Below are 26,921 nucleotides of genomic sequence, written 5' to 3'. Positions count from 1 at the left end.
GAGAAACAGAGAAACACAGAAACACAGAAACACAGAAAGAGAGAAACAGAGAAACACAGAAACACAGAAAGAGAGAAAGAGAGAAACACAGAAACACAGAAACAGAGAAACACAGAAACAGAGAAACAGAGAAACACAGAAGCAGAGAAACACAGAAACACAGAAACAGAGAAACACAGAAACACAGAAACACAGAAACACAGAAAGAGAGAAACAGAGAAACATAGAAACACAGAAACAGAGAAACACAGAAACACAGAAAGAGAGAAACAGAGAAACATAGAAACACAGAAACAGAGAAACACAGAAACACAGAAACATAGAAACACAGAGAGAAACATAGAAACACAGAAACAGAGAAACACAGAAACACAGAAACACAGAAACAGAGAAACACAGAAACAGAGAAACACAGAAACACAGAAACACAGAAACAGAGAAACACAGAAAGAGAGAAACAGAGAAACACAGAAAGAGAAACACAGAAACACAGAAACACAGAAAGAGAGAAAGTGAGAAAGAGAGAGATACACAGAAACAGAGGAACAGAGAAACAGAGAAACACAGAAACAGAGAAACACAGAAACAGAGAAACACAGAAACACAGAAAGAGAGAAACAGAGAAACACAGAAACAGAGAAACACAGAAACACAGAAACATAGAAACACAGAGAGAAACATAGAAACACAGAAACAGAGAAACACAGAAACACAGAAACAGAGAAACACAGAAACACAGAAACACAGAAACAGAGAAACACAGAAACACAGAAACACAGAAAGAGAGAAACAGAGAAACACAGAAAGAGAAACACAGAAACACAGAAAGAGAGAAAGAGAGAAAGAGAGAAACACAGAAACAGAGAAACACAGAAGCATAGAAACAGAGAAACAGAGAAACAGAGAAACACAGAAACAGAAAAACAGTGAAACACAGAAACACAGAAACAGAGAAACACAGAAACAGAGAAACAGAGAAACACAGAAACAGAGAAACACAGAAACACAGAAAGAGAGAAACAGAGAAACACAGAAACAGAGAAACAGAGAAACATAGAAACACAGAAACAGAGAAAAACAGAAACACAGAAAGAGAGAAACACAGAAACACAGAAACAGAGAAACAGAGAAACACAGAAACACAGAAACAGAGAAACAGAGAAACACAGAAACACAGAAACAGAGAAACACAGAAACAGAGAAACAGAGAAACACAGAAACAGAGAAACACAGAAACACAGAAACACAGAAACAGAGAAACACAGAAACACAGAAACAGAGAAACAGAGAAACATAGAAACATAAAACAGAGAAAAACAGAAACACAGAAAGAGAGAAACACAGAAACACAGAAACACAGAAACAGAGAAACACAGAAACAGAGAAACAGAGAAACAGAGAAACAGAGAAACACAGAAACAGAGAAACACAGAAACAGAGAAACAGAGAAACACAGAAACAGAGAAATACAGAAACACAGAAACACAGAAACAGAGAAACACAGAAACAGAGAAACACAGAAACACAGAAACAGAGAAACACAGAAACAGAGAAACACAGAAACACAGAAACACAGAAACAGAGAAACACAGAAACACAGAAACACAGAAACAGAGAAACACAGAAACAGAGAAACACAGAAACAGAGAAACAGAGAAACACAGAAACAGAGAAACACAGAAACAGAGAAACACAGAAACACAGAAACAGAGAAACACAGAAACAGAGAAACACAGAAAAACAGAAACATAGAAACACAGAAACAGAGAAACACAGAAACACAGAAAGAGAGAAACAGAGAAACAGAGAAACCCAGAAACAGAGAAACACAGAAACAGAGAAACACAGAAACACAGAAACAGAGAAACACAGAAACAGAGAAACACAGAAACACAGAAACACAGAAACAGAGAAACACAGAAAAAGAGAAACACAGAAACACAGAAACAGAGAAACACAGAAACAGAGAAACACAGAAACACAGAAACAGAGAAACACAGAAACACAGAAACACAGAAACACAGAAACAGAGAAACACAGAAACATAGAAACAGAGAAACATAGAAACACAGAAACAGAGAAACAGAGAAACACAGAAACACAGAAACACAGAAAGAGAGAAACAGAGAAACACAGAAACACAGAAACACAGAAACAGAGAAACAGAGAAACAGAGAAACACAGAAACACAGAAACACAGAAACAGAGAAACAGAGAAACACAGAAACACAGAAACACAGAAACAGAGAAACACAGAAACACAGAAACACAGAAACACAGAAAGAGAGAAAGAGAGAAACACAGAAACACAGAAACAGAGAAACACAGAAACAGAGAAACACAGAAACATAGAAACACAGAAAGAGAGAAAGAGAGAAACAGAGAAACACAGAAACACAGAAACAGAGAAACAGAGAAACAGAGAAACACAGAAACACAGAAACACAGAAACAGAGAAACACAGAAACACAGAAACACAGAAACAGAGAAACAGAGAAACACAGAAACACAGAAACAGAGAAACACAGAACACAGAAACACAGAAACAGAGAAACACAGAAACACAGAAACACAGAAACAGAGAAACAGAGAAACACAGAAACAGAGAAACAGAGAAACATAGAAACACAGAAACAGAGAAACAGAGAAACACAGAAACAGAGAAACACAGAAACAGAGAAACACAGAAACAGAGAAACAGAGAAACACAGAAACAGAGAAACACAGAAAGAGAAACACAGAAACACAGAAAGAGAGAAAGAGAGAAAGAGAGAAAGAGAGAAACACAGAAGCACAGAAACAGAGAAACACAGAAACACAGAAACAGAGAAACAGAGAAACAGAGAAACACAGAAACACAGAAACAGAGAAACACAGAAACACAGAAACAGAGAAACACAGAAACAGAGAAACAGCGAAACACAGAAACACAGAAACAGAGAAACAGAGAAACACAGAAACAGAGAAACAGAGAAACATAGAAACACAGAAACAGAGAAAAACAGAAACACAGAAAGAGAGAAACACAGAAACACAGAAACAGAGAAACAGAGAAACACAGAAACACAGAAACACAGAAACAGAGAAACAGAGAAACACAGAAACACAGAAACAGAGAAACACAGAAACAGAGAAACAGAGAAACACAGAAACAGAGAAACACAGAAACACAGAAACAGAGAAACACAGAAACACAGAAACAGAGAAACATAGAAACACAGAAACAGAGAAAAACAGAAACACAGAAAGAGAGAAACACAGAAACACAGAAACAGAGAAACACAGAAACAGAGAAACACAGAAACACAGAAACAGAGAAACACAGAAACAGAGAAACACAGAAACACAGAAACACAGAAACAGAGAAACACAGAAACAGAGAAACACAGAAACACAGAAACACAGAAATAGAGAAACACAGAAAGAGAGAAACAGAGAAACACAGAAAGAGAAACACAGAAACACAGAAACACAGAAAGAGAGAAAGTGAGAAAGAGAGAAACACAGAAACAGAGGAACAGAGAAACAGAGAAACACAGAAACAGAGAAACACAGAAACAGAGAAACACAGAAACACAGAAAGAGAGAAACAGAGAAACACAGAAACAGAGAAACACAGAAACACAGAAACATAGAAACACAGAGAGAAACATAGAAACACAGAAACAGAGAAACACAGAAACACAGAAACAGAGAAACACAGAAACACAGAAACACAGAAACAGAGAAACACAGAAACACAGAAACACAGAAAGAGAGAAACAGAGAAACACAGAAAGAGAAACACAGAAACACAGAAAGAGAGAAAGAGAGAAAGAGAGAAACACAGAAACAGAGAAACACAGAAGCACAGAAACAGAGAAACAGAGAAACAGAGAAACACAGAAACAGAAAAACAGTGAAACACAGAAACACAGAAACAGAGATACACAGAAACAGAGAAACAGAGAAACACAGAAACAGAGAAACACAGAAACACAGAAAGAGAGAAACACAGAAACAGAGAAACAGAGAAACATAGAAACACAGAAACAGAGAAAAACAGAAACACAGAAAGAGAGAAACACAGAAACACAGAAACAGAGAAACAGAGAAACACAGAAACACAGAAACAGAGAAACAGAGAAACAGAGAAACACAGAAACAGAGAAACACAGAAACAGAGAAACAGAGAAACACAGAAACAGAGAAACACAGAAACACAGAAACAGAGAAACACAGAAACACAGAAACAGAGAAACACAGAAACACAGAAACAGAGAAACAGAGAAACATAGAAACAGAGAAACAGAGAAAAACAGAAACACAGAAAGAGAGAAACACAGAAACACAGAAACACAGAAACAGAGAAACACAGAAACAGAGAAACAGAGAAACAGAGAAACACAGAAACAGAGAAACACAGAAACAGAGAAACACAGAAACAGAGAAACAGAGAAACACAGAAACAGAGAAACACAGAAACACAGAAACACAGAAACAGAGAAACACAGAAACAGAGAAACACAGAAACACAGAAACAGAGAAACACAGAAACAGAGAAACACAGAAACAGAGAAACACAGAAACAGAGAAACACAGAAACACAGAAACAGAGAAACAGAGAAACACAGAAACAGAGAAACACAGAAACAGAGAAACACAGAAACACAGAAACACAGAAACAGAGAAACACAGAAACAGAGAAACACAGAAACACAGAAACAGAGAAACACAGAAACAGAGAAACACAGAAACACAGAAACACAGAAACAGAGAAACACAGAAGCACAGAAACAGAGAAACACAGAAACACAGAAACATAGAAACACAGAAACAGAGAAACACAGAAACACAGAAACACAGAAAGAGAGAAACAGAGAAACAGAGAAACACAGAAACAGAGAAACAGAGAAACAGAGAAACACAGAAACAGAGAAACACAGAAACACAGAAACAGAGAAACACAGAAACAGAGAAACACAGAAACACAGAAACACAGAAACAGAGAAACACAGAAACAGAGAAACACAGAAACACAGAAACAGAGAAACACAGAAACAGAGAAACACAGAAACACAGAAACAGAGAAAAACAGAAACACAGAAACACAGAAACACAGAAACAGAGAAACACAGAAACACAGAAACAGAGAAACATAGAAACACAGAAACAGAGAAACAGAGAAACACAGAAACACAGAAACACAGAAAGAGAGAAACAGAGAAACACAGAAACACAGAAAGAGAGAAACACAGAAACACAGAAACAGAGAAACACAGAAACAGAGAAACACAGAAACATAGAAACACAGAAAGAGAGAAAGAGAGAAACAGAGAAACACAGAGAGAAACACAGAAACACAGAAACACAGAAACAGAGAAACAGAGAAACAGAGAAACACAGAAACACAGAAACACAGAAACAGAGAAACACAGAAACACAGAAACAGAGAAACATTGAAACACAGAAACAGAGAAACACAGAAACAGAGAAACAGAGAAACACAGAAACACAGAAACACAGAAACAGAGAAACAGAGAAACAGAGAAACACAGAAACACAGAAACACAGAAACACAGAAACAGAGAAACAGAGAAACACAGAAACACAGAAACAGAGAAACAGAGAAACACAGAAAAAGAGAAACACAGAAACAGAGAAACAGAGAAACACAGAAACTCAGAAACACAGAAACAGAGAAACACAGAAACAGAGAAACAGAGAAACACAGAAACAGAGAAACACAGAAACACAGAAACAGAGAAACACAGAAACAGAGAAACAGAGAAACAGAGAAACACAGAAACACAGAAACAGAGAAACACAGAAACAGAGAAACACAGAAACAGAGAAACACAGAAACACAGAAACACAGAAAGAGAGAAACACAGAAACACAAAAACACAGAAACAGAGAAACAGAGAAACACAGAAACTCAGAAACACAGAAACACAGAAACACAGAAACAGAGAAACACAGAAACAGAGAAACACAGAAACAGAGAAACAGAGAAACAGAGAAACACAGAAACACAGAAACAGAGAAACACAGAAACAGAGAAACAGAGAAACACAGAAACACAGAAACAGAGAAACACAGAAACAGAGAAACACAGAAACACAGAAACACAGAAACAGAAACACAGAAACAGAGAAACACAGAAACACAGAAACAGAGAAACACAGAAACACAGAAACACAGAAACAGAGAAACACAGAAACACAGAAACACAGAAACACAGAAACAGAGAAACAGAGAAAAACAGAAACACAGAAAGAGAGAAACAGAGAAACACAGAAACACAGAAAGAGAGAAACAGAGAAACACAGAAACACAGAAAGAGAGAAACAGAGAAACACAGAAACACAGAAACAGAGAAACACAGAAACACAGAAACACAGAAACATAGAAACACAGAAACAGAGAAACAGAGAAACACAGAAACATAGAAACACAGAAAGAGAGAAACAGAGAAACACAGAAACACAGAAAGAGAGAAACAGAGAAACAGAGAAACACAGAAACAGAGAAACAGAGAAACACAGAAACACAGAAACAGAGAAACACAGAACACAGAAACACAGAAACAGAGAAAAACAGAAACACAGAAACAGAGAAACAGAGAAACAGAGAAACACAGAAACAGAGAAACAGAGAAACATAGAAGCACAGAAACAGAGAAACAGAGAAACACAGAAACAGAGAAACACAGAAACAGAGAAACAGAGAAACAGAGAAACACAGAAACAGAGAAACACAGAAACACAGAAACAGAGAAACAGAGAAACAGAGAAACACAGAAACAGAGAAACACAGAAAGAGAAACACAGAAACACAGAAAGAGAGAAAGAGAGAAACACAGAAACAGAGAAACACAGAAGCACAGAAACAGAGAAACACAGAAACACAGAAACAGAGAAACAGAGAAACACAGAAACAGAGAAACAGAGAAACACAGAAACAGAGAAACATAGAAACACAGAAACAGAGAAAAACAGAAACACAGAAAGAGAGAAACACAGAAACACAGAAACAGAGAAACAGAGAAACAGAGAAACACAGAAACAGAGAAACAGAGAAACAGAGAAACACAGAAACACAGAAACAGAGAAACACAGAAACAGAGAAACAGAGAAACACAGAAACAGAGAAACACAGAAACACAGAAACAGAGAAACACAGAAACACAGAAACAGAGAAACATAGAAACACAGAAACAGAGAAAAACAGAAACACAGAAAGAGAGAAACACAGAAACAGAGAAACACAGAAACAGAGAAACACAGAAATAGAGAAACAGAGAAACACAGAAACGGAGAAACACAGAAACAGAGAAACACAGAAACAGAGAAACAGAGAAACACAGAAACAGAGAAACACAGAAACAGAGAAACACAGAAACACAGAAACAGAGAAACACAGAAACAGAGAAACACAGAAACACAGAAACAGAGAAACACAGAAACACAGAAACACAGAAACACAGAAACAGAGAAACACAGAAACACAGAAACACAGAAACAGAGAAACACAGAAACACAGAAACACAGAAACAGAGAAACAGAGAAACACAGAAACACAGAAACACAGAAAGAGAGAAACAGAGAAACACAGAAACACAGAAAGAGAGAAAGAGAGAAACACAGAAACACAGAAACAGAGAAACAAAGAAACACAGAAACACAGAAACACAGAAACAGAGAAACAGAGAAACACAGAAACATAGAAACACAGAAAGAGAGAAACAGAGAAACACAGAAACACAGAAACACAGAAACAGAGAAACACAGAAACACAGAAACACAGAAACAGAGAAACAGAGAAACACAGAAACACAGAAAGAGAGAAACAGAGAAACACAGAAACACAGAAAGAGAGAAAGAGAGAAACACAGAAACACAGAAACAGAGAAACAAAGAAACACAGAAACACAGAAACACAGAAACAGAGAAACAGAGAAACACAGAAACATAGAAACACAGAAAGAGAGAAACAGAGAAACACAGAAACACTGAAAGAGAGAAACAGAGAAAAACAGAAACAGAGAAACACAGAAACATAGAAACACAGAAACAGAGAAACAGAGAAACACAGAAACAGAGAAACACAGAAACAGAGAAACACAGAGAGAAACACAGAAACACAGAAACAGAGAAACACAGAAACACAGAAACAGAGAAACACAGAAACACAGAAACAGAGAAACAGAGAAACACAGAAACACAGAAACAGAGAAACAGAGAAACACAGAAACAGAGAAACACAGAAACACAAAAACACAGAAACACAGAAACAGAGAAACACAGAAACACAGAAACACAGAAACAGAGAAACAGAGAAACAGAGAAACACAGAAACACAGAAACAGAGAAACAGAGAAACACAGAAACAGAGAAACAGAGAAACAGAGAAACACAGAAACACAGAAACACAGAAACAGAGAAACACAGAAACAGAGAAACAGAGAAACACAGAAACACAGAAACACAGAAACACAGAAACAGAGAAACACAGAAACACAGAAACAGAGAAACAGAGAAACACAGAAACACAGAAACAGAGAAACACAGAAACTCAGAAACACAGAAACAGAGAAACACAGAAACAGAGAAACAGAGAAACACAGAAACAGAGAAACACAGAAACACAGAAACAGAGAAACACAGAAACAGAGAAACAGAGAAACACAGAAACACAGAAACAGAGAAACACAGAAACACAGAAACACAGAAACAGAAACACAGAAACACAGAAACAGAGAAACACAGAAACACAGAAACAGAGAAACAGAGAAACACAGAAACACAGAAACACAGAAACAGAGAAACACAGAAACACAGAAACACAGAAACAGAGAAACAGAGAAACACAGAAACAGAGAAACAGAGAAACACAGAAACACAGAAAGAGAGAAACAGAGAAACACAGAAACACAGAAAGAGAGAAACAGAGAAACACAGAAACACAGAAACAGAGAAACACAGAAACACAGAAACACAGAAACATAGAAACACAGAAACAGAGAAACAGAGAAACACAGAAACATAGAAACACAGAAAGAGAGAAACAGAGAAACACAGAAACACAGAAAGAGAGAAACAGAGAAACACAGAAACAGAGAAACACAGAAACAGAGAAACACAGAAACAGAGAAACACAGAAACACAGAAACACAGAAACAGAGAAACACAGAAACACAGAAACACAGAAACACAGAAACAGAGAAACACAGAAACAGAGAAACAGAGAAACACAGAAACACAGAAAGAGAGAAACAGAGAAAAACAGAAACACAGAAAGAGAGAAAGAGAGAAACACAGAAACACAGAAACAGAGAAACAGAGAAACACAGAAACATAGAAACACAGAAAGAGAGAAACAGAGAAACACAGAAACACAGAAACAGAGAAACAGAGAAACACAGAAACAGAGAAACACTGAAACAGAGAAACAGAGAAACAGAGAAACACAGAAACAGAGAAACAGAGAAACACAGAAACACAGAAACACAGAAACAGAGAAACAGAGAAACACAGAAACACAGAAACAGAGAAACACAGAAACAGAGAAACACAGAGAGAAACACAGAAACACAGAAACAGAGAAACACAGAAACACAGAAACAGAGTAACACAGAAACACAGAAACACAGAAACAGAGAAACACAGAAACACAGAAACAGAGAAACAGTGAAACACAGAAACAGAGAAACACAGAAACAGAGAAACAGAGAAACACAGAAACACAGAAACACAGAAACATAGAAACAGAGAAACAGAGAAACACAGAAACACAGAAACACAGAAACAGAGAAACAGAGAAACACAGAAACACAGAAACAGAGAAACAGAGAAACACAGAAACACAGAAACAGAGAAACACAGAAACACAGAAACACAGAAAGAGAGAAACAGAGAAACACAGAAACACAGAAAGAGAGAAAGAGAGAAACACAGAAACACAGAAAGAGAGAAACACAGAAACAGAGAAACACAGAAACATAGAAACACAGAAAGAGAGAAAGAGAGAAACAGAGAAACACAGAAAGAGAGAAACACAGAAACACAGAAACAGAGAAACAGAGAAACAGAGAAACACAGAAACACAGAAACACAGAAACAGAGAAACACAGAAACACAGAAACATAGAAACACAGAAACAGAGAAACACAGAAACACAGAAACACAGAAAGAGAGAAACAGAGAAACAGAGAAACACAGAAACAGAGAAACACAGAAACAGAGAAACACAGAAACAGAGAAACACAGAAACACAGAAACAGAGAAACACAGAAACACAGAAACACAGAAACACAGAAACACAGAAACAGAGAAACACAGAAACAGAGAAACACAGAAACACAGAAACAGAGAAACACAGAAACAGAGAAACACAGAAACACAGAAACAGAGAAAAACAGAAACACAGAAACACAGAAACACAGAAACAGAGAAACACAGAAACACAGAAACAGAGAAACATAGAAACACAGAAACAGAGAAACAGAGAAACACAGAAACACAGAAAGAGAGAAACAGAGAAACACAGAAACACAGAAAGAGAGAAAGAGAGAAACACAGAAACACAGAAACAGAGAAACACAGAAACACAGAAACAGAGAAACAGAGAAACACAGAAACACAGAAACACAGAAACAGAGAAACACAGAAACACAGAAACACAGAAACAGAGAAACAGAGAAACACAGAAACAGAGAAACAGAGAAACACAGAAACACAGAAAGAGAGAAACAGAGAAACACAGAAACACAGAAAGAGAGAAACAGAGAAACACAGAAACACAGAAACAGAGAAACACAGAAACACAGAAACATAGAAACACAGAAACAGAGAAACAGAGAAACACAGAAACATAGAAACACAGAAAGAGAGAAACAGAGAAACACAGAAACACAGAAAGAGAGAAACAGAGAAACACAGAAACAGAGAAACACAGAAACAGAGAAACACAGAAACAGAGAAACACAGAAACACAGAAACACAACAACAGAGAAACACAGAAACACAGAAACACAGAAACAGAGAAACACAGAAACAGAGAAACAGAGAAACACAGAAACACAGAAAGAGAGAAACAGAGAAAAACAGAAACACAGAAAGAGAGAAAGAGAGAAACACAGAAACACAGAAACAGAGAAACAGAGAAACACAGAAACATAGAAACACAGAAAGAGAGAAACAGAGAAACACAGAAACACAGAAACAGAGAAACAGAGAAACACAGAAACAGAGAAACACTGAAACAGAGAAACAGAGAAACAGAGAAACACAGAAACAGAGAAACAGAGAAACACAGAAACACAGAAACACAGAAACAGAGAAACAGAGAAACACAGAAACAGAGAAACAGAGAAACACAGAAACAGAGAAACACAGAGAGAAACACAGAAACACAGAAACAGAGAAACACAGAAACACAGAAACAGAGAAACACAGAAACACAGAAACACAGAAACAGAGAAACACAGAAACACCGAAACAGAGAAACAGTGAAACACAGAAACAGAGAAACACAGAAACAGAGAAACAGAGAAACACAGAAACACAGAAACACAGAAACAGAGAAACACAAAAACAGAGAAACAGAGAAACACAGAAACACAGAAACACAGAAACAGAGAAACACAGAAACACAGAAACAGAGAAACAGAGAAACACAGAAACACAGAAACACAGAAAGAGAGAAACAGAGAAACACAGAAACACAGAAAGAGAGAAAGAGAGAAACACAGAAAGAGAGAAACACAGAAACAGAGAAACACAGAAACATAGAAACACAGAAAGAGAGAAAGAGAGAAACAGAGAAACACAGAAAGAGAGAAACACAGAAACACAGAAACAGAGAAACAGAGAAACAGAGAAACACAGAAACACAGAAACAGAGAAACACAGAAGCACAGAAACAGAGAAACACAGAAACACAGAAACAGAGAAACACAGAAACACAGAAACACAGAAAGAGAGAAACAGAGAAACAGAGAAACACAGAAACAGAGAAACACAGAAACAGAGAAACACAGAAACAGAGAAACACAGAAACACAGAAACAGAGAAACACAGAAACAGAGAAACACAGAAACACAGAAACACAGAAACAGAGAAACACAGAAACAGAGAAACACAGAAACACAGAAACAGAGAAACACAGAAACAGAGAAACACAGAAACACAGAAACAGAGAAAAACAGAAACACAGAAACACAGAAACACAGAAACAGAGAAACACAGAAACACAGAAACAGAGAAACATAGAAACACAGAAACAGAGAAACAGAGAAACACAGAAACACAGAAACACAGAAAGAGAGAAACAGAGAAACACAGAAACACAGAAAGAGAGAAAGAGAGAAACACAGAAACACAGAAACAGAGAAACACAGAAACAGAGAAACACAGAAACATAGAAACACAGAAAGAGAGAAAGAGAGAAACAGAGAAACACAGAAAGAGAGAAACACAGAAACACAGAAACACAGAAACAGAGAAACAGAGAAACAGAGAAACACAGAAACACAGAAACAGAGAAACACAGAAACACAGAAACAGAGAAACAGTGAAACACAGAAACAGAGAAACACAGAAACAGAGAAACAGAGAAACACAGAAACACAGAAACAGAGAAACACAGAAACAGAGAAACAGAGAAACACAGAAACACAGAAACACAGAAACAGATAAACAGAGAAACGCAGAAACACAGAAACAGAGAAACAGAGAAACACAGAAAAAGAGAAACACAGAAACAGAGAAACAGAGAAACACAGAAACTCAGAAACACAGAAACAGAGAAACACAGAAACAGAGAAACAGAGAAACACAGAAACAGAGAAACACAGAAACACAGAAACAGAGAAACACAGAAACAGAGAAACAGAGAAACAGAGAAACACAGAAACACAGAAACAGAGAAACACAGAAACAGAGAAACACAGAAACAGAGAAACACAGAAAAACAGAAACACAGAAACAGAGAAACACAGAAACAGAGAAACAGAGAAACAGAGAAACACAGAAAGAGAGAAACACAGAAACACAAAAACACAGAAACAGAGAAACAGAGAAACACAGAAATACAGAAACACAGAAACAGAGAAACACAGAAACAGAGAAACAGAGAAACACAGAAACAGAGAAACAGAGAAACACAGAAACAGAGAAACACAGAAACACAGAAACAGAGAAACAGAGAAACACAGAAACTCAGAAACACAGAAACACAGAGACACAGAAACAGAGAAACAGAGAAACACAGAAACAGAGAAACAGAGAAACACAGAAACAGAGAAACACAGAAACAGAGAAACACAGAAACACAGAAACAGAGAAACAGAGAAACACAGAAACAGAGAAACAGAGAAACACAGAAACACAGAAACAGAGAAACACAGAAACAGAGAAACACAGAAACACAGAAACACAGAAACAGAAACACAGAAACAGAGAAACACAGAAACACAGAAACAGAGAAACACAGAAACAGAGAAACACAGAAACACAGAAACACAGAAACACAGAAACAGAGAAACACAGAAACACAGAAACACAGAAACACAGAAACAGAGAAACAGAGAAACAGAGAAACACAGAAACACAGAAAGAGAGAAACAGAGAAACACAGAAAGAGAGAAACAGAGAAACACAGAAACACAGAAAGAGAGAAACAGAGAAACACAGAAACACAGAAACAGAGAAACACAGAAACACAGAAACACAGAAACATAGAAACACAGAAACAGAGAAACAGAGAAACACAGAAACATAGAAACACAGAAAGAGAGAAACAGAGAAACACAGAAACACAGAAAGAGAGAAACAGAGAAACAGAGAAACACAGAAACAGAGAAACAGAGAAACACAGAAACACAGAAACAGAGAAACACAGAACACAGAAACACAGAAACAGAGAAAAACAGAAACACAGAAACAGAGAAACAGAGAAACACAGAAACAGAGAGACAGAGAAACATAGAAGCACAGAAACAGAGAAACAGAGAAACACAGAAACAGAGAAACACAGAAACAGAGAAACAGAGAAACAGAGAAACACAGAAACACAGAAACAGAGAAACAGAGAAACAGAGAAACACAGAAACAGAGAAACACAGAAACAGAGAAACACAGAAAGAGAAACACAGAAACACAGAAAGAGAGAAAGAGAGAAAGAGAGAAAGAGAGAAACACAGAAACAGAGAAACACAGAAGCACAGAAACAGAGAAACACAGAAACACAGAAACAGAGAAACAGAGAAACAGAGAAACAGAGAAACACAGAAACAGAGAAACAGAGAAACACAGAAACACAGAAACAGAGAAACATAGAAACACAGAAACAGAGAAAAACAGAAACACAGAAAGAGAGAAACACAGAAACACAGAAACAGAGAAACAGAGAAACACAGAAACAGAGAAACAGAGAAACAGAGAAACACAGAAACACAGAAACACAGAAACAGAGAAACAGAGAAACACAGAAACACAGAAACACAGAAACAGAGAAACACAGAAACACAGAAACAGAGAAACATAGAAACACAGAAACAGAGAAAAACAGAAACACAGAAAGAGAGAAACACAGAAACACAGATACAGAGAAACACAGAAACAGAGAAACACAGAAACAGAGAAACAGAGAAACACAGAAACAGAGAAACACAGAAACAGAGAAACACAGAAACAGAGAAACAGAGAAACACAGAAACAGAGAAACACAGAAACAGAGAAACACAGAAACACAGAAACAGAGAAACACAGAAACAGAGAAACACAGAAACACAGAAACAGAGAAACACAGAAACAGAGAAACACAGAAACACAGAAACACAGAAACAGAGAAACACAGAAACACAGAAACACAGAAACAGAGAAACACAGAAACACAGAAACAGAGAAACAGAGAAACACAGAAACACAGAAACACAGAAAGAGAGAAACAGAGAAACACAGAAACACAGAAAGAGAGAAAGAGAGAAACACAGAAACACAGAAACAGAGAAACAAAGAAACACAGAAACACAGAAACAGAGAAACAGAGAAACACAGAAACATAGAAACACAGAAAGAGAGAAACAGAGAAACACAGAAACACTGAAAGAGAGAAACAGAGAAAAACAGAAACAGAGAAACAGAGAAACACAGAAACATAGAAACACAGAAACAGAGAAACACAGAAACAGAGAAACACAGAAACAGAGAAACACAGAGAGAAACACAGAAACACAGAAACAGAGAAACACAGAAACACAGAAACAGAGAAACACAGAAACACAGAAACAGAGAAACAGAGAAACACAGAAACAGAGAAACAGAGAAACAGAGAAACACAGAAACAGAGAAACACAGAAACACAAAAACACAGAAACAGAGAAACACAGAAACAGAGAAACACAGAAACACAGAAACACAGAAACAGAGAAACAGAGAAACACAGAAACACAGAAACAGAGAAACAGAGAAACACAGAAACAGAGAAACACAGAAACAGAGAAACAGAGAAACACAGAAACACAGAAACACAGAAACAGAGAAACACAGAAACAGAGAAACAGAGAAACACAGAAACACAGAAACACAGAAACACAGAAACAGAGAAACAGAGAAACACAGAAACACAGAAACAGAGAAACAGAGAAACACAGAAACAGAGAAACACAGAAACTCAGAAACACAGAAACAGAGAAACACAGAAACAGAGAAACAGAGAAACACAGAAACAGAGAAACACAGAAACACAGAAACAGAGAAACACAGAAACACAGAAACAGAGAAACAGAGAAACACAGAAACACAGAAACAGAGAAACACAGAAACAGAGAAACACAGAAACACAGAAACACAGAAACAGAAACACAGAAACACAGAAACAGAGAAACACAGAAACACAGAAACAGAGAAACAGAGAAACACAGAAACACAGAAACACAGAAACAGAGAAACACAGAAACACAGAAACACAGAAACAGAGAAACAGAGAAACACAGAAACAGAGAAACAGAGAAACACAGAAACACAGAAAGAGAGAAACAGAGAAACACAGAAACACAGAAAGAGAGAAACAGAGAAACACAGAAACACAGAAACAGAGAAACACAGAAACACAGAAACATAGAAACACAGAAACAGAGAAACAGAGAAACACAGAAACATAGAAACACAGAAAGAGAGAAACAGAGAAACACAGAAACACAGAAAGAGAGAAACAGAGAAACACAGAAACAGAGAAACACAGAAACAGAGAAACCCAGAAACAGAGAAGCACAGAAACACAGAAACACAGAAACAGAGAAACACAGAAACACAGAAACACAGAAACACAGAAACAGAGAAACACAGAAACAGAGAAACAGAGAAACACAGAAACACAGAAAGAGAGAAACAGAGAAAAACAGAAACACAGAAAGAGAGAAAGAGAGAAACACAGAAACACAGAAACAGAAAAACAGAGAAACACAGAAACATAGAAACACAGAAAGAGAGAAACAGAGAAACACAGAAACACAGAAACAGAGAAACAGAGATACACAGAAACAGAGAAACACTGAAACAGAGAAACAGAGAAACACAGAAACAGAGAAACAGAGAAACACAGAAACACAGAAACACAGAAACAGAGAAACAGAGAAACACAGAAACACAGAAACAGAGAAACACAGAAACAGAGAAACACAGAGAGAAACACAGAAACACAGAAACAGAGAAACACAGAAACACAGAAACAGAGAAACACAGAAACACAGAAACACAGAAACAGAGAAACAGAGAAACACAGAAACAGAGAAACAGAGAAACAGAGAAACACAGAAACAGAGAAACACAGAAACACAAAAACACAGAAACAGAGAAACAGAGAAACACAGAAACACAGAAACACAGAAACAGAGAAACAGAGAAACAGAGAAACACAGAAACACAGAAACAGAGAAACAGAGAAACACAGAAACACAGAAACAGAGAAACACAGAAACAGAGAAACACAGAAACAGAGAAACAGAGAAACACAGAAACAGAGAAACACAGAAAGAGAGAAACACAGAAACACAGAAACTCAGAAACACAGAAACAGAGAAACACAGAAACACAGAAACAGAGAAACACAGAAACACAGAAACAGAGAAACACAGAAACAGAGAAACAGAGAAACACAGAAACACAGAAACAGAGAAACACAGAAACAGAGAAACACAGAAACACAGAAACACAGAAACAGAAACACAGAAACACAGAAACACAGAAACAGAGAAACACAGAAACAGAGAAACACAGAAACACAGAAACAGAGAAACACAGAAGCAGAGAAACACAGAAACACAGAAACACAGAAACAGAGAAACACAGAAACACAGAAACACAGAAACAGAGAAACAGAGAAACACAGAAACACAGAAACACAGAAAGAGAGAAACAGAGAAACACAGAAACACAGAAAGAGAGAAACACAGAAACATAGAAACACAGAAACAGAGAAACAGAGAAACAGAGAAACACAGAAAGAGAGAAACAAAGAAACACAGAAACACAGAAAGAGAGAAACAGAGAAACACAGAAACACAGAAACAGAGAAACAGAGAAACACAGAAACTGAGAAACACAGAACACAGAAACACAGAAACAGAGAAACACAGAAACACAGAAACAGAGAAACACAGAAACACAGAAGCAGAGAAACACAGAAACAGAGAAACAGAGAAACACAGAAACACAGAAACAGAGAAACACAGAAACAGAGAAACACAGAAACACAGAAACACAGAAACAGAAACACAGAAACAGAGAAACACAGAAACACAGAAACAGAGAAACACAGAAACAGAGAAACACAGAAACACAGAAACAGAGAAACACAGAAACAGAGAAACACAGAAACACAGAAACAGAGAAACAGAGAAACACAGAAACACAGAAACACAGAAAGAGAGAAACAGAGAAACACAGAAACACAGAAAGAGAGAAACACAGAAACATAGAAACACAGAAACAGAGAAACAGAGAAACAGAGAAACACAGAAAGAGAGAAACAGAGAAACACAGAAACACAGAAAGAGAGAAACAGAGAAACACTGAAACACAGAAACAGAGAAACAGAGAAACACAGAAACTGAGAAACACAGAACACAGAAACACAGAAACAGAGAAACAGAGAAACACAGAAACACAGAAACACAGAAAGAGAGAAACAGAGAAACACAGAAACACAGAAAGAGAGAAAGAGAGAAACACAGAAACACAGAAACAGAGAAACAAAGAAACACAGAAACACAGAAACACAGAAACAGAGAAACAGAGAAACACAGAAACATAGAAACACAGAAAGAGAGAAACAGAGAAACACAGAAACACTGAAAGAGAGAAACAGAGAAAAACAGAAACAGAGAAACAGAGAAACACAGAAACAGAGAAACAGAGAAACACAGAAACAGAGAAACACAGAAACAGAGAAACACAGAGAGAAACACAGAAACACAGAAACAGAGAAACACAGAAACACAGAAACAGAGAAACACAGAAACACAGAAACAGAGAAACAGAGAAACACAGAAACAGAGAAACAGAGAAACAGAGAAACACAGAAACAGAGAAACACAGAAACACAAAAACACAGAAACAGAGAAACACAGAAACAGAGAAACACAGAAACACAGAAACAGAGAAACAGAGAAACACAGAAACACAGAAACAGAGAAACAGAGAAACACAGAAACAGAGAAACACAGAAACAGAGAAACAGAGAAACACAGAAACACAGAAACACAGAAACAGAGAAACACAGAAACAGAGAAACAGAGAAACACAGAAACACAGAAACACAGAAACAGAGAAACAGAGAAACACAGAAACACAGAAACAGAGAAACAGAGAAACAGAGAAACACAGAAACAGAGAAACACAGAAACTCAGAAACACAGAAACAGAGAAACAGAGAAACACAGAAACAGAGAAACACAGAAACACAGAAACAGAGAAACACAGAAACAGAGAAACAGAGAAACACAGAAACACAGAAACAGAGAAACACAGAAACAGAGAAACACAGAAACACAGAAACACAGAAACAGAAACACAGAAACACAGAAACAGAGAAACACAGAAACACAGAAACAGAGAAACAGAGAAACACAGAAACACAGAAACAGAGAAACACAGAAACACAGAAACACAGAAACAGAGAAACAGAGAAACACAGAAACAGAGAAACAGAGAAACACAGAAACACAGAAAGAGAGAAACAGAGAAACACAGAAACACAGAAAGAGAGAAACAGAGAAACACAGAAACACAGAAACAGAGAAACACAGAAACACAGAAACATAGAAACACAGAAACAGAGAAACAGAGAAACACAGAAACATAGAAACACAGAAAGAGAGAAACAGAGAAACACAGAAACACAGAAAGAGAGAAACAGAGAAACACAGAAACAGAGAAACACAGAAACAGAGAAACACAGAAACAGAGAAGCACAGAAACACAGAAACACAGAAACAGAGAAACACAGAAACACAGAAACACAGAAACACAGAAACAGAGAAACACAGAAACAGAGAAACAGAGAAACACAGAAACACAGAAAGAGAGAAACAGAGAAAAACAGAAACACAGAAAGAGAGAAAGAGAGAAACACAGAAACACAGAAACAGAGAAACAGAGAAACACAGAAACATAGAAACACAGAAAGAGAGAAACAGAGAAACACAGAAACACAGAAACAGAGAAACAGAGAAACACAGAAACAGAGAAACACTGAAACAGAGAAACAGAGAAACACAGAAACAGAGAAACAGAGAAACACAGAAACACAGAAACACAGAAACAGAGAAACAGAGAAACACAGAAACACAGAAACAGAGAAACACAGAAACAGAGAAACACAGAGAGAAACACAGAAACACAGAAACAGAGAAACACAGAAACACAGAAACAGAGAAACACAGAAACACAGAAACACAGAAACAGAGAAACAGAGAAACACAGAAACAGAGAAACAGAGAAACAGAGAAACACAGAAACAGAGAAACACAGAAACACAAAAACACAGAAACAGAGAAACAGAGAAACAGAGAAACACAGAAACACAGAAACAGAGAAACAGAGAAACAGAGAAACACAGAAACACAGAAACAGAGAAACAGAGAAACACAGAAACACAGAAACAGAGAAACACAGAAACAGAGAAACACAGAAACAGAGAAAGCGAGAAACACAGAAACAGAGAAACAGAGAAACACAGAAACAGAGAAACACAGAAACAGAGAAACACAGAAACACAGAAACTCAGAAACACAGAAACAGAGAAACACAGAAACACAGAAACAGAGAAACACAGAAACACAGAAACAGAGAAACACAGAAACAGAGAAACAGAGAAACACAGAAACACAGAAACAGAGAAACACAGAAACAGAGAAACACAGAAACACAGAAACACAGAAACACAGAAACAGAGAAACACAGAAACAGAGAAACACAGAAACAGAGAAACACAGAAGCAGAGAAACACAGAAACACAGAAACACAGAAACAGAGAAACACAGAAACACAGAAACACAGAAACAGAGAAACAGAGAAACACAGAAACACAGAAAGAGAGAAACAGAGAAACACAGAAACACAGAAAGAGAGAAACACAGGAACATAGAAACACAGAAACAGAGAAACAGAGAAACAGAGAAACACAGAAAGAGAGAAACAGAGAAACACAGAAACACAGAAAGAGAGAAACAGAGAAACACAGAAACACAGAAACAGAGAAACAGAGAAACACAGAAACTGAGAAACACAGAACACAGAAACACAGAAACAGAGAAACACAGAAACACAGAAACAGAGAAACACAGAAACACAGAAGCAGAGAAACACAGAAACAGAGAAACAGAGAAACACAGAAACACAGAAACAGAGAAACACAGAAACAGAGAAACACAGAAACACAGAAACACAGAAACAGAAACACAGAAACAGAGAAACACAGAAACACAGAAACAGAGAAACACAGAAACAGAGAAACACAGAAACACAGAAACAGAGAAACACAGAAACAGAGAAACACAGAAACACAGAAACACAGAAAGAGAGAAACAGAGAAACACAGAAACACAGAAAGAGAGAAACACAGAAACATAGAAACACAGAAACAGAGAAACAGAGAAACAGAGAAACACAGAAAGAGAGAAACAGAGAAACACAGAAACACAGAAAGAGAGAAACAGAGAAACACAGAAACACAGAAACAGAGAAACACAGAAACTGAGAAACACAGAACACAGAAACACAGAAACAGAGAAACACAGAAACACAGAAACACAGAAACAGAGAAACACAGAAACACAGAAGCAGAGAAACACAGAAAGAGAGAAACAGAGAAACATAGAAAGACAGAAACAGAGAAACAGAGAAACACAGAAACAGAGAAACAGAGAAACACAGAAACAGAGAAACATAGAAACACAGAAACAGAGAAACAGAGAAACAGAGAAACACAGAAACACAGAAAAAGAGAAACACAGAAACAGAGAAACACAGAAACACAGAAACAGAGAAACAGAGAAACAGAGAAACACAGAAACACAGAAACACAGAAGCAGAGAAACACAGAAAGAGAGAAACAGAGAAACATAGAAACACAGAAACAGAGAAACAGAGAAACACAGAAACACAGAAACAGAGAAACAGAGAAACACAGAAACAGAGAAACAGAGAAACACAGAAACAGAGAAACACAGAAACACAAAAACACAGAAACACGGAAACAGAGAAACAGAGAAACACAGAAACACAGAAACAGAGAAACACAGAAACAGAGAAACAGAGAAACATAGAAGCACAGAAACAGAGAAACAGAGAAACACAGAAACAGAGAAACACAGAAACAGAGAAACAGAGAAACAGAGAAACACAGAAACAGAGAAACACAGAAACACAGAAACAGAGAAACAGAGAAACAGAGAAACACAGAAACAGAGAAACACAGAAAGAGAAACACAGAAACACAGAAAGAGAGAAAGAGAGAAAGAGAGAAAGAGAGAAACACAGAAACAGAGAAACACAGAAGCACAGAAACAGAGAAACACAGAAACACAGAAACAGAGAAACAGAGAAACAGAGAAACACAGAAACAGAGAAACAGAGAAACACAGAAACACAGAAACAGAGAAACATAGAAACACAGAAACAGAGAAAAACAGAAACACAGAAAGAGAGAAACACAGAAACACAGAAACAGAGAAACAGAGAAACAGAGAAACACAGAAACAGAGAAACAGAGAAACACAGAAACACAGAAACAGAGAAACACAGAAACAGAGAAACAGAGAAACACAGAAACAGAGAAACACAGAAACACAGAAACAGAGAAACACAGAAACACAGAAACAGAGAAACATAGAAACACAGAAACAGAGAAAAACAGAAACACAGAAAGAGAGAAACACAGAAACACAGAAACAGAGAAACACAGAAACAGAGAAACACAGAAACAGAGAAACAGAGAAACACAGAAACAGAGAAACACAGAAACAGAGAAACACAGAAACAGAGAAACAGAGAAACACAGAAACAGAGAAACACAGAAACAGAGAAACACAGAAACACAGAAACAGAGAAACACAGAAACAGAGAAACACAGAAACACAGAAACAGAGAAACACAGAAACAGAGAAACACAGAAACACAGAAACACAGAAACAGAGAAACACAGAAACACAGAAACAGAGAAACACAGAAACACAGAAACACAGAAACAGAGAAACAGAGAAACACAGAAACACAGAAACACAGAAAGAGAGAAACAGAGAAACACAGAAACACAGAAAGAGAGAAAGAGAGAAACACAGAAACACAGAAACAGAGAAACAAAGAAACACAGAAACACAGAAACACAGAAACAGAGAAACAGAGAAACACAGAAACACAGAAACACAGAAACAGAGAAACAGAGAAACAGAGAAACACAGAAACACAGAAACACAGAAACACAGAAACAGAGAAACAGAGAAACACAGAAACACAGAAACAGAGAAACAGAGAAACACAGAAAAAGAGAAACACAGAAACAGAGAAACACAGAAACACAGAAACTCAGAAACACAGAAACAGAGAAACACAGAAACAGAGAAACAGAGAAACACAGAAACAGAGAAACACAGAAACACAGAAACAGAGAAACACAGAAACAGAGAAACAGAGAAACAGAGAAACACAGAAACACAGAAACAGAGAAACACAGAAACAGAGAAACACAGAAACAGAGAAACACAGAAACACAGAAACACAGAAAGAGAGAAACACAGAAACACAAAAACACAGAAACAGAGAAACAGAGAAACACAGAAACTCAGAAACACAGAAACACAGAAACACAGAAACAGAGAAACACAGAAACAGAGAAACACAGAAACAGAGAAACAGAGAAACACAGAAACACAGAAACACAGAAACAGAGAAACACAGAAACAGAGAAACAGAGAAACACAGAAACACAGAAACAGAGAAACACAGAAACAGAGAAACACAGAAACACAGAAACACAGAAACAGAAACACAGAAACAGAGAAACACAGAAACACAGAAACAGAGAAACACAGAAACACAGAAACACAGAAACAGAGAAACACAGAAACACAGAAACACAGAAACACAGAAACAGAGAAACAGAGAAAAACAGAAACACAGAAAGAGAGAAACAGAGAAACACAGAAACACAGAAAGAGAGAAACAGAGAAACACAGAAACACAGAAAGAGAGAAACAGAGAAACACAGAAACACAGAAACAGAGAAACACAGAAACACAGAAACACAGAAACATAGAAACACAGAAACAGAGAAACAGAGAAACATAGAAACACAGAAAGAGAGAAACAGAGAAACACAGAAACACAGAAAGAGAGAAACAGAGAAACAGAGAAACACAGAAACAGAGAAACAGAGAAACACAGAAACACAGAAACAGAGAAAAACAGAAACACAGAAACAGAGAAACAGAGAAACAGAGAAACACAGAAACAGAGAAACAGAGAAACATAGAAGCACAGAAACAGAGAAACAGAGAAACACAGAAACAGAGAAACACAGAAACAGAGAAACAGAGAAACACAGAAACAGAGAAACACAGAAACACAGAAACAGAGAAACAGAGAAACAGAGAAACACAGAAACAGAGAAACACAGAAAGAGAAACACAGAAACACAGAAAGAGAGAAAGAGAGAAACACAGAAACAGAGAAACACAGAAGCACAGAAACAGAGAAACACAGAAACACAGAAACAGAGAAACAGAGAAACAGAGAAACACAGAAACAGAGAAACAGAGAAACACAGAAACAGAGAAACATAGAAACACAGAAACAGAGAAAAACAGAAACACAGAAAGAGAGAAACACAGAAACACAGAAACAGAGAAACAGAGAAACACAGAAACAGAGAAACAGAGAAACAGAGAAACACAGAAACACAGAAACAGAGAAACACAGAAACAGAGAAACAGAGAAACACAGAAACAGAGAAACACAGAAACACAGAAACAGAGAAACACAGAAACACAGAAACAGAGAAACATAGAAACACAGAAACAGAGAAAAACAGAAACACAGAAAGAGAGAAACACAGAAACACAGAAACAGAGAAACACAGAAACAGAGAAACACAGAAACAGAGAAACAGAGAAACACAGAAACGGAGAAACACAGAAACAGAGAAACACAGAAACAGAGAAACAGAGAAACACAGAAACAGAGAAACACAGAAACAGAGAAACACAGAAACACAGAAACAGAGAAACACAGAAACAGAGAAACACAGAAACACAGAAACAGAGAAACACAGAAACACAGAAACACAGAAACACAGAAACAGAGAAACACAGAAACACAGAAACACAGAAACAGAGAAACACAGAAACACAGAAACAGAGAAACAGAGAAACACAGAAACACAGAAACACAGAAAGAGAGAAACAGAGAAACACAGAAACACAGAAAGAGAGAAAGAGAGAAACACAGAAACACAGAAACAGAGAAACAAAGAAACACAGAAACACAGAAACACAGAAACAGAGAAACAGAGAAACACAGAAACATAGAAACACAGAAAGAGAGAAACAGAGAAACACAGAAACACAGAAACACAGAAACAGAGAAACACAGAAACACAGAAACACAGAAACAGAGAAACAGAGAAACACAGAAACACAGAAACACAGAAAGAGAGAAACAGAGAAACACAGAAACACAGAAAGAGAGAAAGAGAGAAACACAGAAACACAGAAACAGAGAAACAAAGAAACACAGAAACACAGAAACACAGAAACAGAGAAACAGAGAAACACAGAAACATAGAAACACAGAAAGAGAGAAACAGAGAAACACAGAAACACTGAAAGAGAGAAACAGAGAAAAACAGAAACAGAGAAACAGAGAAACACAGAAACATAGAAACACAGAAACAGAGAAACAGAGAAACACAGAAACAGAGAAACACAGAAAGAGAGAAACACAGAGAGAAACACAGAAACACAGAAACAGAGAAACACAGAAACACAGAAACAGAGAAACACAGAAACACAGAAACAGAGAAACAGAGAAACACAGAAACACAGAAACAGAGAAACAGAGAAACACAGAAACAGAGAAACACAGAAACACAAAAACACAGAAACACAGAAACAGAGAAACACAGAAACACAGAAACACAGAAACAGAGAAACAGAGAAACAGAGAAACACAGAAACACAGAAACAGAGAAACAGAGAAACACAGAAACAGAGAAACAGAGAAACAGAGAAACACAGAAACACAGAAACAGAGAAACACAGAAACAGAGAAACAGAGAAACACAGAAACACAGAAACACAGAAACACAGAAACAGAGAAACACAGAAACACAGAAACAGAGAAACAGAGAAACACAGAAACACAGAAACAGAGAAACACAGAAACTCAGAAACACAGAAACAGAGAAACACAGAAACAGAGAAACAGAGAAACACAGAAACAGAGAAACACAGAAACACAGAAACAGAGAAACACAGAAACAGAGAAACAGAGAAACACAGAAACACAGAAACAGAGAAACACAGAAACAGAGAAACACAGAAACACAGAAACACAGAAACAGAAACACAGAAACACAGAAACAGAGAAACACAGAAACACAGAAACAGAGAAACAGAGAAACACAGAAACACAGAAACACAGAAACAGAGAAACACAGAAACACAGAAACACAGAAACAGAGAAACAGAGAAACACAGAAACAGAGAAACAGAGAAACACAGAAACACAGAAAGAGAGAAACAGAGAAACACAGAAACACAGAAAGAGAGAAACAGAGAAACACAGAAACACAGAAACAGAGAAACACAGAAACACAGAAACACAGAAACATAGAAACACAGAAACAGAGAAACAGAGAAACACAGAAACATAGAAACACAGAAAGAGAGAAACAGAGAAACACAGAAACACAGAAAGAGAGAAACAGAGAAACACAGAAACAGAGAAACACAGAAACAGAGAAACACAGAAACAGAGAAACACAGAAACACAGAAACACAGAAACAGAGAAACACAGAAACACAGAAACACAGAAACACAGAAACAGAGAAACACAGAAACAGAGAAACAGAGAAACACAGAAACACAGAAAGAGAGAAACAGAGAAAAACAGAAACACAGAAAGAGAGAAAGAGAGAAACACAGAAACACAGAAACAGAGAAACAGAGAAACACAGAAACATAGAAACACAGAAAGAGAGAAACAGAGAAACACGGAAACACAGAAACAGAGAAACAGAGAAACACAGAAACAGAGAAACACTGAAACAGAGAAACAGAGAAACAGAGAAACACAGAAACAGAGAAACAGAGAAACAGAGAAACACAGAAACACAGAAACAGAGAAACAGAGAAACACAGAAACACAGAAACAGAGAA

Source organism: Somniosus microcephalus, unplaced genomic scaffold, assembly GCF_052327205.1.
Source record: "Somniosus microcephalus isolate GS21.2 unplaced genomic scaffold, FLI_Smic_1.0 unresolved_chr7, whole genome shotgun sequence".
Lineage (NCBI taxonomy): Eukaryota > Metazoa > Chordata > Chondrichthyes > Squaliformes > Somniosidae > Somniosus > Somniosus microcephalus.
The sequence above is the reverse complement of the archived record's forward strand: the minus strand, read 5'-3'. Positions refer to the sequence as shown.